Source organism: Meriones unguiculatus, chromosome 3 (genome assembly GCF_030254825.1).
Source record: "Meriones unguiculatus strain TT.TT164.6M chromosome 3, Bangor_MerUng_6.1, whole genome shotgun sequence".
Lineage (NCBI taxonomy): Eukaryota > Metazoa > Chordata > Mammalia > Rodentia > Muridae > Meriones > Meriones unguiculatus.
Window position 1 is genome coordinate 109,945,609 of NC_083351.1, and position 17,065 is coordinate 109,962,673.

Consider the following 17,065-nt stretch of genomic DNA (forward strand, 5'->3'; position numbering starts at 1 on the left):
AATTCAAAAATGGGGTACAGAGCTAAACATAGGATTCTCAATAGAGGATGGCAGAGCAACAACTAAAGAAATGCTCAAAGTTCTTACTCATTAAAGGAATGCAAATCAAAATGATCCTAGGATTTCACCTTACACCAATCAGAATCACTAACATCGAAAACTCAAGTGACAACACATGCTGGAGAGGGTGTAGAGAAAGAAGAACCATCCTCCATTGCTGGTGGGAATGTAAACTTATACAATCACTTTGGAAATCAATCTGTTGCTTTCTCAGAAAACTAGGAATAGTGCCACCTCAAGATCCAACTATACCCCTCCTAGACATATATCCAAAATATGCTCAACTATACAACAAGGACATTTGTTCAGTCATGTTTGTGACAGCTCTGTTTTTATTTCTTTACTAATGTTTTTGAAAAATTGTGCTTGTGCAATTTTTAGTATTGATGAACAGCTTTAAAAAGTTACATCAACTGGATATGTATTTTTTATTTTATTTTTATTTTATTAATTACACTTTATTCATTTTGTATCCTCCCATAAGCCCCACCCTCCTCCCCTCTCCATCCCACCCTCCCTCCCCTTTCTGCATGCATGCCACTCCCCAAGTCCACTGATAGGGGAGGTTCTCCTCTTCTTTCTGATCTTAGTCTATCAGTTCACATCAAAAGTGGCTGCATTGTCCTCTACTGTGGCCTGGTAAGGCTTCTCCCCCTTCAGGGGGAGGTGATCAAAGAGCAGGCCAATCAGATTATTAGCTGTTTAATAATGAGATTTTCCACTGACTATTTTAGCTGACACTCTTCAGTGTATCTGTGCTAATATTTGGTTTGTCCATATCTGTGATATTAGTAATACACAGATGCAGGTCAAGTAGCAGAAATTTAAGACATAATTATAATAATGCATATAGATAAAATTGACTGACCTTAGAGGAAATGGCAGAAATACCTAAATGATTAGAGTTAGATGAAGACTTTTTTTTTCAAAATATAAACTTTGTAATGATATAAAATTATAAAACAATTAGTCCCAAGGAAACAGACAAGGAACAACCTTGGAGAAGGGGTGCTTAAAGCAGTAATGTCCTTCACCTCTGTCGATGGTCATAAAATTCATGCTATTTAAGTAAACCAATGGTTATACCAGTCATTGCACACAACAGATTTTCTAATGTGAACCACATTAGAAAGCTATTTCAACATCCATTTATAAGATAACAGTCACACTTATTATTAAATTACTTCATGGTATCTGTGTGCTTCCTACACAGGAACAAGAGTTATCACATAATTTATATTATACCTCCCCTCAAAGAGGGGCTCTTGTGTGTGGAAGTGTGTGTTATATTGAGGGTTACTTAATTGTTTGCTACCCATTCGTTAGTTCTTAAGTGGATATACCTATTATGGGAAGAAACTGATTCTTACCAAAATGAACTCAGTGAGGTATGAAAAATATATCATTTATTTCCTGAGAAGTTTCTTAGTTACTGTTCTATTGCTGTTATGAGACACAATGAACAAGGCAACTTATAAATAAAGCATTTAATTTTCAGCTTGTTTACAGTTTTAATGGGTCACATCATGATCATTATAGCAAGAAGCATGGTGGTAGGCAGGAAGACATGACATTGGAGTAGTAATTGAGAGCTTATAACTGACCTGCAAGATGGAGGTGCAAGGAACAAGAACAAAGCCCACCCATGATGACAAACTTCTTCCAAGAGGCCACACCTCTTTATCCTTTCTACAAATCAAACAACTGGGGACCAAACATTCAGATATGTGAGCATATCGGTGCCATTCTCATGTAAACCACCATATTAAGTATACTAATAATTAAGCAATGTAAGAAGCAAGCTATAGAGATGATAACTATTAGTGATTATGCTAATAGAGCAACATTATTTTAATGGAAGTTAAATAAAGTTATTTGTATTATTAATAGTAATATATTAGCATTAATAATTAATATTAATTAATATAATTTATTTATATTATCTGTTTAGTTCCAAAGCATTTGCAACTAGAAACCAGGTTAGAGTGACTACTGTACTCTCTTTGTGTTCTCAGGCAGCAAATAGAATAAGATTTCATGTTAAGATTGCAGACATTTAATTCTACAACACAGACAATATAATCCTGAAAAATGGAAAATGGGGTATTTTCACTTGGAATGGAGTGACATTCTTTACAATGCCATAATTTAAAAAGTCATCTGTTTTTCTTGTTGTTGTTGTTTTTCCTGAGCACACACTCATGTCTATTGCAAAATTTTATAAGCCTATGAAATCAGACTGGACAATAGAGTGCTATTTAAATGGAAAAAAATTGTATGGTGTTAATTTTTTATATTTACATGATCTTTCCCTAGTGCAAATAGTATCAACACTTTAAAACACTAGGGGAACATTTAATATATGAAGAACTTAATTTAGTGGGACCTTAGAAACCCAAAAAGCAAGTTACTCTGTGGGAGAATCTGGCTTATTAAGTTCAGTGATGCAGCACCCAAAGGTATTGAATTTTAAATGAATTCATGAACCTAATAAATCATCTTGGACTTCAAGTGAAATATAATTTATGAAATATTTATTACCCATGATTATCATGTATTAAACATAAGATTTTAAAAATCTCTGCAAATGTTGTACTTCTAGTTGGATAAATACCGCAGATCTCAAGAAGTGTTTAATACCTTTTGACATTAAGCAGAGTTCATATTTCTAATGAACATCATCTTAGACTTTGATACCTGGCTCATCATTTTGCCATTTGAAGTGCGTTATACATCTCTTATCATTTCACATATATCCTTTGCTTTAACTTCCAAATCTGCTCTTTAGTGTCTTTTTATTGAACTTTATTTCTATATAGTTAAATCCTTCCCCTTCAGTGTCACTTTGATGAAAGGCAACTTCTACTCTGTAGGGAAGGTTCTTGGACACAAATTCATCCCTGAAATCAACATTTACCTTACAGTTGCCTTTCACTATACTAGCACAATTCCCATGAATCATTATTTTTAGCTTCTGTCTTGACCAGATTGTACACCCCATTGTTGAAAGTTAACATCATGAACAGTTTTCTTTATTTGGGCTATGTGTCAAAGGATGTCAAAATTTCTCAAAAGTTTAACCTTCCAGATTTATCTTATTATCAGCTTACAACCAGATGGAATTTATCAAGCAATTCAATCTTCCATTAGAAATATTTAATTGATTGATATAAAAGTTGATAAGCATTTATTGTGTAATACTGTGCAATAACATAGTAAATGGAAAACGTATATGTCTTGACTACTGCAAACTGCACAAGAAAATGTTTCCAGGAAAACTTTTCAACTTTCTAAATTATAAATGTATATTTTATATGAATATAATAATGTCGTATAATCTTTTAAAGTTATTATTATGCTACCAATATCTCTTAAATGTTTGGCTATTTTTAAACTCTATCAGGAGATAAATATATGAGGAAATTGCTGAGCTCATTATTTAGTTTAAAAATGACACTCTATCACATAATTACAATACAAATACCACATAAACTACAGCATAGATACAAGTAGGAAAATACTATTATATTTTAGAAAGGATAACATGGCAATTTCTAAATTGTTGTTTACAGTGTACTTTACTAAAATAATAAATTAGTATCTCATTATTTTAAAAAGTATTCAATATGCATTTTAATGTGTTCGTTGTATTTCAGGGATGTTACAGTGGGGGAAAACTTTGGTTTACAATTTTAAAATAAAACAATACAAAGCATTCAGAAAAACATAATTTACGTGCTAGCGGGAACACATCCAACTTACATAGGCACAGTTAAGGAATAAAATATTTGAGAGTGCACGGAGTGTTTTGTTTGTTTATTTCTTTGTTTTAACCAGGAAAAATCAATGGCAAAGATGGAAGGGTGAGTATGTAGCACATGCTCAAGGACACAAATAAGTTGGTATGGGCTGAGGAAATGAAAATTTTATGAGGTATAAATGGAAGTCAAGTTTCATGGGTGTCGGTAAGGCCTTCATAAAGGTTTCTCCTTTTATTCCAAATAAAATGTGGAAAAATTTAAGGGTTGTGCCTAGTGCTAAGTTCTAGGCCATATTTTTAGAGCTTGAAGGTTCAAAAACACCAGCATGGAGGGGAATCTATATGGACTTTTTTTTTTTTACCTTTTTCACCAAACTAGGTGAAGATTGACATTTCATGACTGTACACCACATTGAATCTGTGTTTGCCGCACAAGAAGGGGACAGCAGCTCCAAAAGAAGACCAAGAGAGCCAACAAATTTGGTCAGAGAGGAGTCTTCAGAGAATGATGCTCCAACCGGGACCATGCCTAGAGAGGATCTAGGCCCCCTGCTCAGATGCAGCCAATAAAGCAGCTCAGTCTGCATGTGGGTGTTCTAGTAAGGGGAACAGGGACTGTCTCTGACATTGACTTGGTTGCCTGCTCTTTGTTCACTTCCCAATGGTGGAACAACCTTGCCAGGCCACAGAGAAAGAGGATACAGCCAGTCTTTTTTTTTTTTTTTTTTTTTTTTTACAGCCAGTCTTAATAAGACTTGATAGTGTAGGGATAGCTGGTAGGGGAGAAGGGCTTCCTGTTGGTGAGGAATAGAGGAAGGAAATAGGGGCAAAAGAAAGAGAGAGGGTGTGACCAGGAGGATTGGAGGGTAGGGGCTAGAATTGGGATGTAACTTAAATTTAGAAAAAAAATACATGTAAAGTAAAAAATAAATAAAATCATATGATTGTCAATTTGTAAGATTATAATCATTTAACATCTACAATAGTTTCTATGTTGAATTCAGTTTAAATTTTACTTTCCATTCAAACCTTATAAAAAAGTGAATGACTACTTTTTGCTCAAAGGCCAGGCAGCATCTCAGCATCTACTTTTAGCATATGATTTCAATGCATTGTACATGAAATTTATGAAAACCTTTTGTGCCTATTCCTACACATAAGTAGAGAAGATAAACAAGATAAAATGCTAATGACATTGATTGTAGAGAAAGACAATGCATGTTCAGGACAGAGTTTGATGATTGTGCCATAAACTAGAATTTCTTTTTTCAGTTGTTTTAGTCTCCATCACTTGCATTCTCATAGTCCAAAAGGATTTAAAAATGTTAAATATTTCATTGTGTTTTTCTGACATTCTGTATTCCTCTACAGAGAATTCTCTGCTTAGCTCCATACCCATTTTTTAATTAGATTACTTGATTTGTTGCTTTTTAATTTTTTGAGTTCTTTATATATTCTGAATATTAGCCCTCTGTCAGATATAGGGTTGGTGAAGATCCTTTCCCAATCTGTAGGATGTCATTTTGTTCTGATGATAATGTCCTTTGCTTTACAGAAGCTTTTCAGTTTCATGAGGTCCCATTTATTGATTTCTGATTATAGAGCCTGTGTTGTTGGTGTTCTGTTCAGGAAGCTGTCTCCTGTGCCAATGAGTTCAAAGGTCTTCCCCACTTTTTCTTCTAACAGATTTAGTATGTCTGGTTTTATGTTGAGGTCTTTGATCCACTTGGACTTTAGTTTTGAGCAGGGTCATAAAAATGGGTCTATTTGTATTATTCTACACGCAGACATCCAGTTAGACCAGCACCATTTGTTGTATGACCCGTCCTGCGGGCTAGTTGAACAGAGTCCACCTGAAAGAGGGAGTGGAAATTGGGGGACAGAGACGTGAAGAATGGAGACAAGACAGATTCCTGATCAAGTCTCTGTTTACTGAATGTGCAAACAACACTTATAAAGCAAAGGGTACAAGCAATTTTTTTTTTCACAGTAGCAACACATCTGTGCCACCTGGCAAGGCATGCAGGAATTCACTCAAGATTACACAAAGTTTGCTGTCTGGTTCCCAAGGTTGCAGGGAGTGTGCTATCTACTTCTGAGGCTCAGAGCACCCCACTTGCAGAGACCACCAAGGACAGTCTCTGAGAAATGGATAAGAGCCGCATCTGCCAAGGCCAGGAGGCAGAATTCCAATTACCAGACTCCTTCAGTTTCCCCTTCTTTGTTTTATGGAGAGCCTGTTTTAGGTTGGTGAAATGTTCATTTTTTTCTTACCCGTCATCAAGGTCTTGGAAACAATTTCACGAGCCTCTGTCTTAGGTTGGAAAAAACACAATTTCACACTTACCCATCATTGACCTAACTGCATATCAAAAAGGGTTGTTAGATATCTTTAATTTAAATTCATGCAACTGCACTTGCACATGTTGAAGTTGTTGAAGAAGGAACTGTAACACAGATGGAAGGCAGGAACAGGCCAACAAACACATACCTGCCATGCCTACAAGCGTCAGTCTCCCCTTAAGCACAGAGTCAAAGGACGAAAAGCGCCTCCTGAGGCTAGTAAATATATCCCAGGCTGTATTGGCCAATTCCAACCTAGGTACCTTGGCAGATTCTGTGTCATGGATCTTATTTCTCATTGTTAACATGTCCAACAAGAAGTTTTTGCTAGACCAAATACCAGCAAGGTGATTCTGAACCTGAGTTCTATTAAATTTTGTTTCATCATACCAAGAATCAGAAACTCTAACAGGAATCATAACAAAAGCAGTTGCTCAACAACTAATACTGAAAGAGCATTATTATCAGCACTAACACAATTAGTAAGATTGCAATATACACGTTCAATCGAATAGGTATCGTTGTTCTTAAAATGTCTTACTACAATGTCTCCAATTAGCAGTAAATAAGGAGGATTAACACATGTCAAAACAAAAGTATACTTGATTAATTTAGCAAGGCTACTTGCATTCCCAGAGAGAATGCCTACATATCCCAAGGTAGCCCCCAATTTCCATACATTGGTTTGCCAATTTTTATTTGAAGTCCTCCAAAGTCCAGCACTAACATTTTTTTCTAAAACAAAAGAACTTTGACTGCCTTTATCAGAAGCCAGTTTCTTTACTCCCTTAATGATTGACCAGTCCATGACTGTAAATGCAGGGTTGTTGTTCCAGGAGTAGATAGTGGGTGTTTCTCCAATGCATCTTGTCCAAGGAACCATCAGTCATGGACGAGTGCATTGATCTCCTTTCTGAAAGGGTGGGTAACTCATTGGAGATGTAATACTGTCATTCTTAACTCCCATAGAAAGAGACAATAATATCCTGTGAAAAAACACAGACAGCTCCTTGTCCCTATATGAGTACAATGCAAACATGTACATATTTTAATTTTCCAAATTCAGGAATATGTGTAATATCCATGTACCAAATTTGATTTGGAACCAATCTTTTAGAATTGACTCCCAAATGAGGAACAGGCTGAAATTGAGAACAAGTACTGCAAGCCTTGACTATACTACGGGCCTGTTCCTTTGTCAAGCCATATTAAAGTCTCAAGGTTTATCTATTAAGATAATGCATATTATGGGCATCCTGGGCTCTTTTTAACTGTGACAATAAACTTTGGTGGCTTTATCTGCCAATGCATACCCTTCAGACAAGGGTCCTGGCAAATCAGAATGATCCCTCAAATGTCCTATGAAAAAGAGAAAGGTTCTTTCTTGTATCAAATTTTGAAATTGTAAAAATAAAACTCCAGCAGAAGATGTCTGAATTTGACCTGCAGTCTCTATCCTAGGCAAAGACTGAGCTACATATACACTATCTGCAAAAATGTTCAAAGACTGCTTATTAAAACTATGAAACACAGCCAATACTGCAGATAACTCTTTGTGCAGATGTGATAGACACTTGAAAAGAAATTGTATTTTTTGTAAAATGCAGTTCCCACCCCATAGGGACTTACTAGCCATCTTGAGTATCAGGCTTAATTTTATGTATAGATCCCCACATTTCTGTTCAAGTCAATCTCAGGCAAAAGCCAAACTCTTCCATAACATAAATTTAAATTATTGTTAGAGCCAAATTATTCTATCTCACAAATCTAAATTTCTGTTAATTTCTTATTTCTAGTGTATGAGTTAAACTTTATAATAGAAAAGCATATAGTAAAAGGCATAGTACATTTAGAATCCTAATTTTTTGAAACTTTTGTAATCTACCAGATCTTAAAATGTTCCCTCTGTACATAAACGTTAATTATTCTATGTACGACTATTAATACACTACAAATATTTAGGATCATTAAACTTTAGCTAATTAGCAGAACCCAAAACACTCATGTCCATGTTTGTACAATAAAATATAAACAAAAACTTATGGAAGATATACACATATACATATATATTCTATACATGTATCACTAAACAGATTCATGTTAGTTATTTATTTTCAATATCAGTAAATATGAGGAGTGAAGATGGATATCAGTTAAAAGAGTGCTATACTAGTACCCCTGTGAGGATATTCTGTTTGTATTATAGCTAAAGAAATTCTGACAATATTGGACACAAATGTAAAATTATCCCATTCTTACTTAGTAAATACACTGTTTGCTAATGAATGTGAAAGGAAAGATACTATCCAGCAGACAACAAGATCAGGAAGTATCTAACCATCCTAGTACTATTATGATTTAACACATGTGTGCATCAACTTGGCAAGTGAGAATTCTCAGAATCATACAGACCTTTCTTTCCAGTGCACCGGGAAAAAGATGACATCCAATTTATCAATCCATCAAAAATATAGATTCTGATCTTTTTGATTGCATAATTAAGCACATTTATAAAGAAAGAAAACAAAAGATATCTCTTGATGTGGCCATTGTTTCTCTTGCTGAGAGAGGAATATTTATTCAATGTGTGACTTCTACCAGCACTTAAAATTATGCTTAGTGTACCTTATGTAATTATAGCTCTCTCTACTCATTGCCACCTTTGTTATTTCAAGTCACTTTGAAAGCTAAATGTACAATGTGTTGCATACATATTGATTTAATTTTCCTTTTAAAATTCACGTAGCTATTTCCTACCACAGTCTGATTACATAAGTTATTATATAATGAAGTTAATCTACACACAACTCTACTTGGAATATCACAATGTGCACTACTAATGAATCCTACAAACAAAAGCTAAAGCTCACATATCAAGCTTATGTTGTTTTATAATCTATGTTATATATTTTAGAATTTAGGTTCATCTGTGAAAAAATATTCAAAATAACTTGAGCTAATATGCTATTTTTCTGAGGAGCTCATTTTATAAATGCTCAAGATATATGGTATGGTTTTTTACCCAGTTTTTATACTGAACATTTAAAACTACCATTTCTCAAGTTAAGAACAATGTATTAGATGTCATGAAAAACAGCCTGAAATCTAAGAAGGTTTTTTAAAAAAAGGAACCGTTTTTTTTTTTTTTGGTAGTAACAATCCACTGATTTCATCTACTTAGCATATAAATTAAAGAACATGTATCAAAGTGATTACTATAAATTGATTAGTTCTCTGCTATGTGCTAAAGCCACTGTGCTAGGCAAAGATTAACATCTGTTATAAACATCGCCTCGCAAAATTCATAATTTTATTAAAACAATTTTTTTGAGTTCACATACATCTTCATTTTCTTATTTAATACTCTATAGCAGAGATAATTATAATACATAATAGTAAAAACAAGGGTAAAATATCTGCTAAGATATTTATGAAGATTCCAATAAAATTCTAGGTAATAATTTTTTCATTTACTTTATTAGGAAGTGTAACTTCTTGATTCCAATATGTATTCCAATAAGTATTCTAAAGGAATACTTTATTTAAGTACAGATGTCAAGTTTTTATTATGAAATTTATTTGAATGATTTCCAAATTTACTAAATATTATATTAATTTTAAATATTTTATAAGTAAAATATTTTGTAGTAAGTATAATATGAACTAAATGTTATACCAATTTGATGTAGAATTTATAATAAAAGCACAATTTATTATAACTATTATAAAATCTCATTAAGCAGGTTATATAGCTAATTTTTAAATTTATTTTTGAGAGGCTTATCTAAATGTTTTGTATCTTCTAAATTTTTATTTACTATTCCTAAGTTACCCTCATACTTCTAAAAATATTTCTTTTTTTAACTTTTATTAATTACACTTTATTCACTTTGTATCCCCATAAGCCCCTCCCTCCACCCCTCCTGATCCTACCTTCCCTCCTCCTTCTTCATGCATGCCCCTTCACAAGTCCACTGATAGGGGAGGTCCTCCTCTCCTTCCTTTTGATCCTAGTCTATCAGATTTCATCAGGAGTGGCTGCATTGTCATCTTCTGTGGCCTGGTAAAGCTGCTCCCCACTCAGGGAGAGGTGATCAAAGAGCAGGCCAATCAGTTCATGTCAGAGACAGTCCCTGTTCCCATTACGATGGAATCCACTTGGACACTAAACTGCCTTGGGCTACATCTGTGCAGGGGTTCTAGATTATCTTCATTCATGGTTCTTGGTTGGAGTATGAGTCTCTGGGAAGACCCCTGTGTTCAAATTTTCTGGTTCAGTTGCTCTCCTTGTGGAGTTCCTGTCCTCTCCAGATCTTACAGAAAGACACACATGGTATATACTCACTCATATAGATGTATAATATAGGATAAACGTACTAAAATCTGTACATCTAAAGAAACTAATCAAAAGAGAGGACCCTGATTAAATCGCTCAATCCCCATCCAGAAAGGAAAAGAGGATGGACATCAGAAGAAAAAGAAAACAGGAAACAACCTAGGAGCCTCCCACAGAGGGCCTCTGAAATGCTCTGCCCTGCAGACTATCAAAGCAGACACTGAGACTTATGGCCAACTGTTGGGCAGAGTGCAGGGAATCTAAACATATTTCTTAAGGAAATCATTCCTTCTCTGCATAGTGTTACATGTTTTTAATCCAAATAAGTGGGAGGAAGACATAGAGGCTGTGCTGAGAGGTTAAGGCGAGACTATTTTATAAAATAAGCTCCAGGTTCGTGAACCTGCATAGTGAGACCCTGTCTCAGGCTAATAAGAACAAGATGAAACAATGAAAAGACATTCATTTTATTTTTATGTAATTTTCTGAATATTTGAGATTTTCTGAAGATTTGAGAACATATTTCATCCAGAAATAATTTCTGTAAAGGAAAATAGACAACATATAATTTAGTGTGATGTTTTAAGCCCCATGATTTGGGTAAATTGAATTGAAACTTTGCTTTGGGGTATGATAAACTGAATGTTAAGATGTAGGTTGAAATCATTAGATACTGCTATGTGAAAATACCAAAGAATCTGTTAGAATAAAGTCTTTCCGCACTTCAAAAATATTTAGGGTAATTTCTATGTGTTGGGTTCTTCATTCAGTGCAAGGACTAGCAAGATAATGGAAGAAGCTCTTTTTCTTTGATGAATGCATACTCTAAGTATACTGAGTCATGAAGACAAAACTAAACTCTATCATGACAGCAGCAAAATGCAGTATTAGAAAAAGCACAAGAAGAAAAGAAGAATCAACCAATTCTCACTGAAAATGAGGAAATATAGAGGTAAGTCTGCACAGAACAGGTATTCCTTACAGAGACTGAATAGTATTGATTGATTAATGGGTACCAAAGTTACATGAGAGATTGCTTTGTAGTGTAACCTCTGGTTCAAAAGAAAAATGTTCAAACCATTATCAGTCAGGACAGGACAGAATCAAGAAAGCAATTTACCAATTAAGCTTTCTATAGACTGGACATAGGGTTGCTCTAAGAGATTAGGGTCACAGACCTCTTGAGGAATACAGGGATGTCACACTGCAGATGTTGCTGGTAATGCCCTGAGGAGTTACTATTGTCCATAAAAGTCCATTCTTTATATTTGTTAAAAATGCTCTGAAGCTTCTTGATACTGTGTAATATTTCACTAAGCTGATAGTTGATTTTTGTTGTTGTTGTTGTTATGACAACATATCTGACAAGGGCAAGATAAAGGGGGAAGTGTTTATTTAGATGGCAGTTTATAAAGGAACACAGTCCAACACAGCAGGGAAGGCGCGGCAACAAGGCAACAAACATGAGGTAGCTGGAGATAGTGCATCCTTCTCGGAGCAGCTATAACATCTTAAGTGCATTCTCCAGTAGCATCCAGCTTCCAAAAAGTGTCTGTCTTCTCAATCAGAAGTACTAGCTAAAGACCAGCTGTTCAAACATATGAGCATGCAGGAGAGCTTTAACCACAACAGACAACTTTAACAAAACCATACACTGAATGTCTTAATAAGCAAAGAGTTATAAGACACAGTTCTTGAGTTTGTGGAATCAGTTCGTGATCATTTTGTAGATTTGTTCTCTGGTAATATTTTCATCTTTGTCTATTGGCCATCAGGTAGTAAGACTGGTGATGATGATGAAAATTATCCCTAATCTTGGTTACGTTTAGAAAATAAATGATTTTTCTTTGACTTTCTGCAATAATGTGTAGGCTTTTTGTTGTGTTTTTCTACATAGTAGGTTTCCATGTCTTATGAGTAAATATACTTATAAATAAATATTCATATAATTCCAAGCATGCATCATTATTCTGTCATATGGAATAAGGAAATCATGTCATCATAGTAAAAATGAATGGAACTGAAGATCATTATGCTTAAGCAAATCAAACCATAGTCAAAAGGATATATACTGCCTGCTTTCTTATATATGAAATCTGTATTTAAAATGAAAAATATGAAAGTGGGAGACCATTTTGGAAGAGAAAGGAAACCAGGGAGTTGGGGAGAGAATAAGAGAAGGAAATGAAAGTTATTATAATGTATATTTTATATGTTATAGGAAAATGTCAGAATGAAACTTATATTGTACATTAAATTTAAAAATAAAAATAAAAATTATCACTGAGAAATACAACCACCACATAATTTCTTTAAGACATTTTAATTATTTTTGCTTATTGAATTACTGTTCTCACCTTTCTTTGATGCTAGCTCCACAATGATATGAAACTATATTTGTTATCATTTAATTAATTACAGACAAATTCTTGAATAGTAATTAATTTGTCCACTTAATTTGATCTTCAAACTGCATAGTTGAGGTTAGTCAGATTATCAGAGTATTCTAAACACTGATAGTAACACTGGTTACATGGAAATGCTTCTAATGAGACAAAAACAGTTTGATGACACAAGGCCTTCAAAGTCATAACTAAAGTCATTACTGTCATCATAAAATGAGGCGCTCTGCTGGAACAGAAGTCTGGCATCTATCTCTGAATAGGGATTTATTTGCTCTTGGACTATGAGGACTGATTCCCTTTTCTTAGCAGGGTTGTAAAAGTCTCCCCTGATCTGGGTGATTCTAGGTTTGTCAGGAGTATCACATAGTCCTCAGGGCAATTTAAATACTGGAGTCTAGAAATTTCATCCTTATCTAAGGACAGAAAAAATAATATAAAGACTGTTTTAACAGTAAGCCTTAGTGTTGCTTGAACCATGAATGGCTAGTTATTACAAAAGGTTGATTTCATCTAAAGATTCTCTACAGGAGCACTTCTGTGTTATTTGAAAAATTAAAAGCCCCTTAAAGGTAGGTTAGTTAGTGAAAATAATCTTTGATAAATATAAAGTTGTGTCATAGAATTTTAAGGGGTCAGCAGGATTCTCTGAGGGAAAGGGCAAAACCTCTGCTAAAATTAAAACTGTGTGTGACTGGAATCCCAATGAAATGTTGCAATGAGTGACCCAAACCAAAAAAAATCACCTTTCTGCAACTGATAGCTTAGGAGTCCCTAGGAAAGCATGATCTAATGCAACTGAAGTTCCCTTTAGGCGGAAATAATTTCGGTTTAACATGTTCAGTGATGTTTTATTTAAATGCCTCCACTGCAGTTCTTTTGATCAAGTGTGAATGATCTGAAGTCTTCAGCTGTGGAAGCTGCTGGGTTGGTGCCTCAGGGTTTACATGATGACGCTGCTGACCACTGCCTTATGCTCCTGTCAGCTGCCATAAACATCTCATTTCAGTAGGAAACGTAATTAGAAGATTACTTGTGTTGAGGACATAGGTGCTTGAAGAAGTCTGAGGTTGTACTGCTGAAGGATTTATGAATTAAATTTTCCTGCTGAGCTTCAGCGAGGATGACAGCATCTCCGTATACAAGCATGTTTTTAATTTAGACACGCTATGCATGGCCAGAAACAGAAACAGTCATTTCCTTTTACAAGCCTTATTACCCGTAAATCACAGCAGCATCAGAGCTGTGTTAATTTGCAGAGGTGAGTAGATAACAATTGCGGACAACTTTGTGTGTTTTCCTTCTCACTCCTACATATATACAAATAAAATAACATTATCTCTACTTTTAAAAGAAATTCAAAGGTAATGATGAAGTACTCACACGGAAGCACTGTGAGCTCTCAGTAATTTATATTAAAAAGCATTAAAATTAGTGTTTTCGTTAAGAGGACATGAAGAGACAGACACATCAAGCACTACACAGTACTAAATGTAATGTCCGTGTCCCATTTATGTGGATGTTCACTAAATTGTGTCAAATTACCTGTTACTTAATTTTATGACAACTGTTTGGAAACAAGCTGAATGAGACCCCACAGCAGATATGTATGTAAGTATATTCACATGTGCACAAGAGTTCACAATTACTATTTGAACCGAAAAATGAGTTTATTACCAATGAGTTATAAGTTTCTAAGTATAAAAATTAGATTTGTGTGTGTGTGCTTGTCTGTAGATGTTTCTAAACACTTCTCTGGAAGACTGCAGTATTCTGGGAATTTTAGAAGGTTTGGTAAGGGTAGACATTGAACTGTTGAATGCAGATAAGTAAGAGATATGTGAGGTAATCCTTTAAACTAGGGATGCTTGTTAAGGGGGTTCATTTGTATCTCAGTAATGAACAACAACATGATCCAGGTAGTCCCTGTCCGAAATCCACAGAGCAGTTAGAGAAAAATGAACCAGGTGTTGGAGACACTGCATATTGACCTATAGCTTGATTGTTTCTATGTATAAAATGGGTGAGATGCCCAGCTCGCTGGCATGCAGCCAGGCAGGGAATGTAAGTACCTAAATGTCGAGTTTATGTGTGGATTCATAAAGATCTAATTGTACCTTGATAAACAGAGAAGGAGAATGAGATTAGCTGAAAAACACTGAATTGTAAAATAAGGAAACAAATTATTGACTTAGATCAATGTGTCCACTTTAAAGATGTTTTTATGTCAGAATCAAAATCTGAAAAGTTGTGATATTGTGGAAGAGATTTTGTCTGTATTGGCACTGGTGATGAAACACTATGAGTTTCATCAAAATTCATAAAGATCTGATCAAAATAAGAGAAGCTTCCACAAGAAAGGAAGTACTCAAAGAAGGAAGAGACACAGAAACATAGGAATGCAGAAACTGAAGGAAGCTGATTCTCCCTGCATGGACACAACTCAAGCATGGACACAACTCAACAAACCACTGAAGAAGGACAGATTGTTCTTAAGATTGAAAACCTTGATGCAGAGAACAGTTTCTGAAGGACAGATGTTCAGGACTGCAATTATGGGATAAGGATCATCAAAATATCTTCATAAAGACATTTCAACTGTTAAGCTTATGGGAATGATAATTCTTTCTCTTGTAATAGTTAAGATACATATGATTTTTAGCTTAGATGAAAGGGGGAAAGATGTCTAGGAATTTTAATCCAGCAACATGTCTGCTTTGATCACATCCAAAACCTTCTAGGTTTATGTGATCTTGCTAGAATGCAGACACATCACACACCTTTAATCCCTCTGGTTGAAATACAAACAAGTCCTTAGTGCACAGCCTTAATCAAAAACAGTGACTTTTAATTATGGGACAGACAAAGTGACAAATCAGAGATGTATTTGACAAAATAGGATACGCCCAACTCTCACATGATCAGCACAGGAAGAAGTGATTTAAGGGAGCACAGGAAGAGGCAGTTCAGTTCATGGCAGTTCATATCAATCAGTTCAGTCAATTCAGTTGAGTGGAGCTGAGTTCAGTGGAGCTCAGTCAAGTGAGTGCATTGTAGGGAATTTCAGTTTGTTTGTGAGTTTGTGCAGAGGCAGTTGAATCCAGAAAGTTAGAACAAATTGCCAGAGTTTGTCTGAGGCAAGCAGAGTAATTTGGTGAGGAGCTAAGAGAAGCCATATTGAATTAGCCATCTTGGAGAGGAGTTGGAACAAGAATAGCTGAGGTGAACTAGCCCGGCAGCACTCAAAAAGAATTAGAAAAGGGCCAGTGTTTCTCAGTAAGCCAATGAGACCACAATTGCATCTGGTAAATAAAAGATACTTTTACACTCTTAGATAACATGGATAGACCTGAGGGGTGAGCATGATTCTAGGTACATTAAGCAGACAACACAAAGCAGATACAGAAGTTCTTTTTGCTATATGTAACCTGAAGTAATTGTGCTCAGAGATAAAGAGGAGAGCTTGATGATTTTAGAACCTGAGTGTAAAGGTTGGGGAAGTATTGATCAAGGGTTCTCTTCAACATGCATAATTAATGGCAAGAATATGTGTAGAAAATAATCAATTAACTAACCAATTAACATCATGGCTTTATACTTATGGAGGACAAAATGTAGTTCAATAACGTATATGGGCAAACCATAAAATAATAACCAGTAAAACAAACTTAATAAAATCATTGAAATAAAGTGTTCTTGTGTTATTATGCCCCAAATTTTTCCTTATTCTAAAAAAATACCACATTATTAAATGTTAATAAAAATGCACAAATCTTTTTAAAACTAGAAATCACTGATTTTTTTCTAAAGAAAATCATTATTCTGTGTTTTGTAACATTTGGTCTTAGATGCCAAATCTATGCTTGCAGTACAAACATTTTTAAAATATTTTTTCTGAACTTTAAATAAGTAGTATCTTTTGAGATGACAATACAGATCATAATGATGTAATGAGGATTCCCCAAAGGCTAAAGTGTTAGAGATTTCATTTTCAACTTGGCAGTGTGGGTTGATAACACACTTGAAGAATTAGGACCGGTGGATGTCATTTAGGTCATTGTGGGCTTTTCTTTAAAAAAGATTAAGTATTTCTCATGGGAAAGAGGAATTGGTTTAAAGGATAAGTTTAGGAATAAAGGAGACCTATCCTAAGTATTCCCCAGT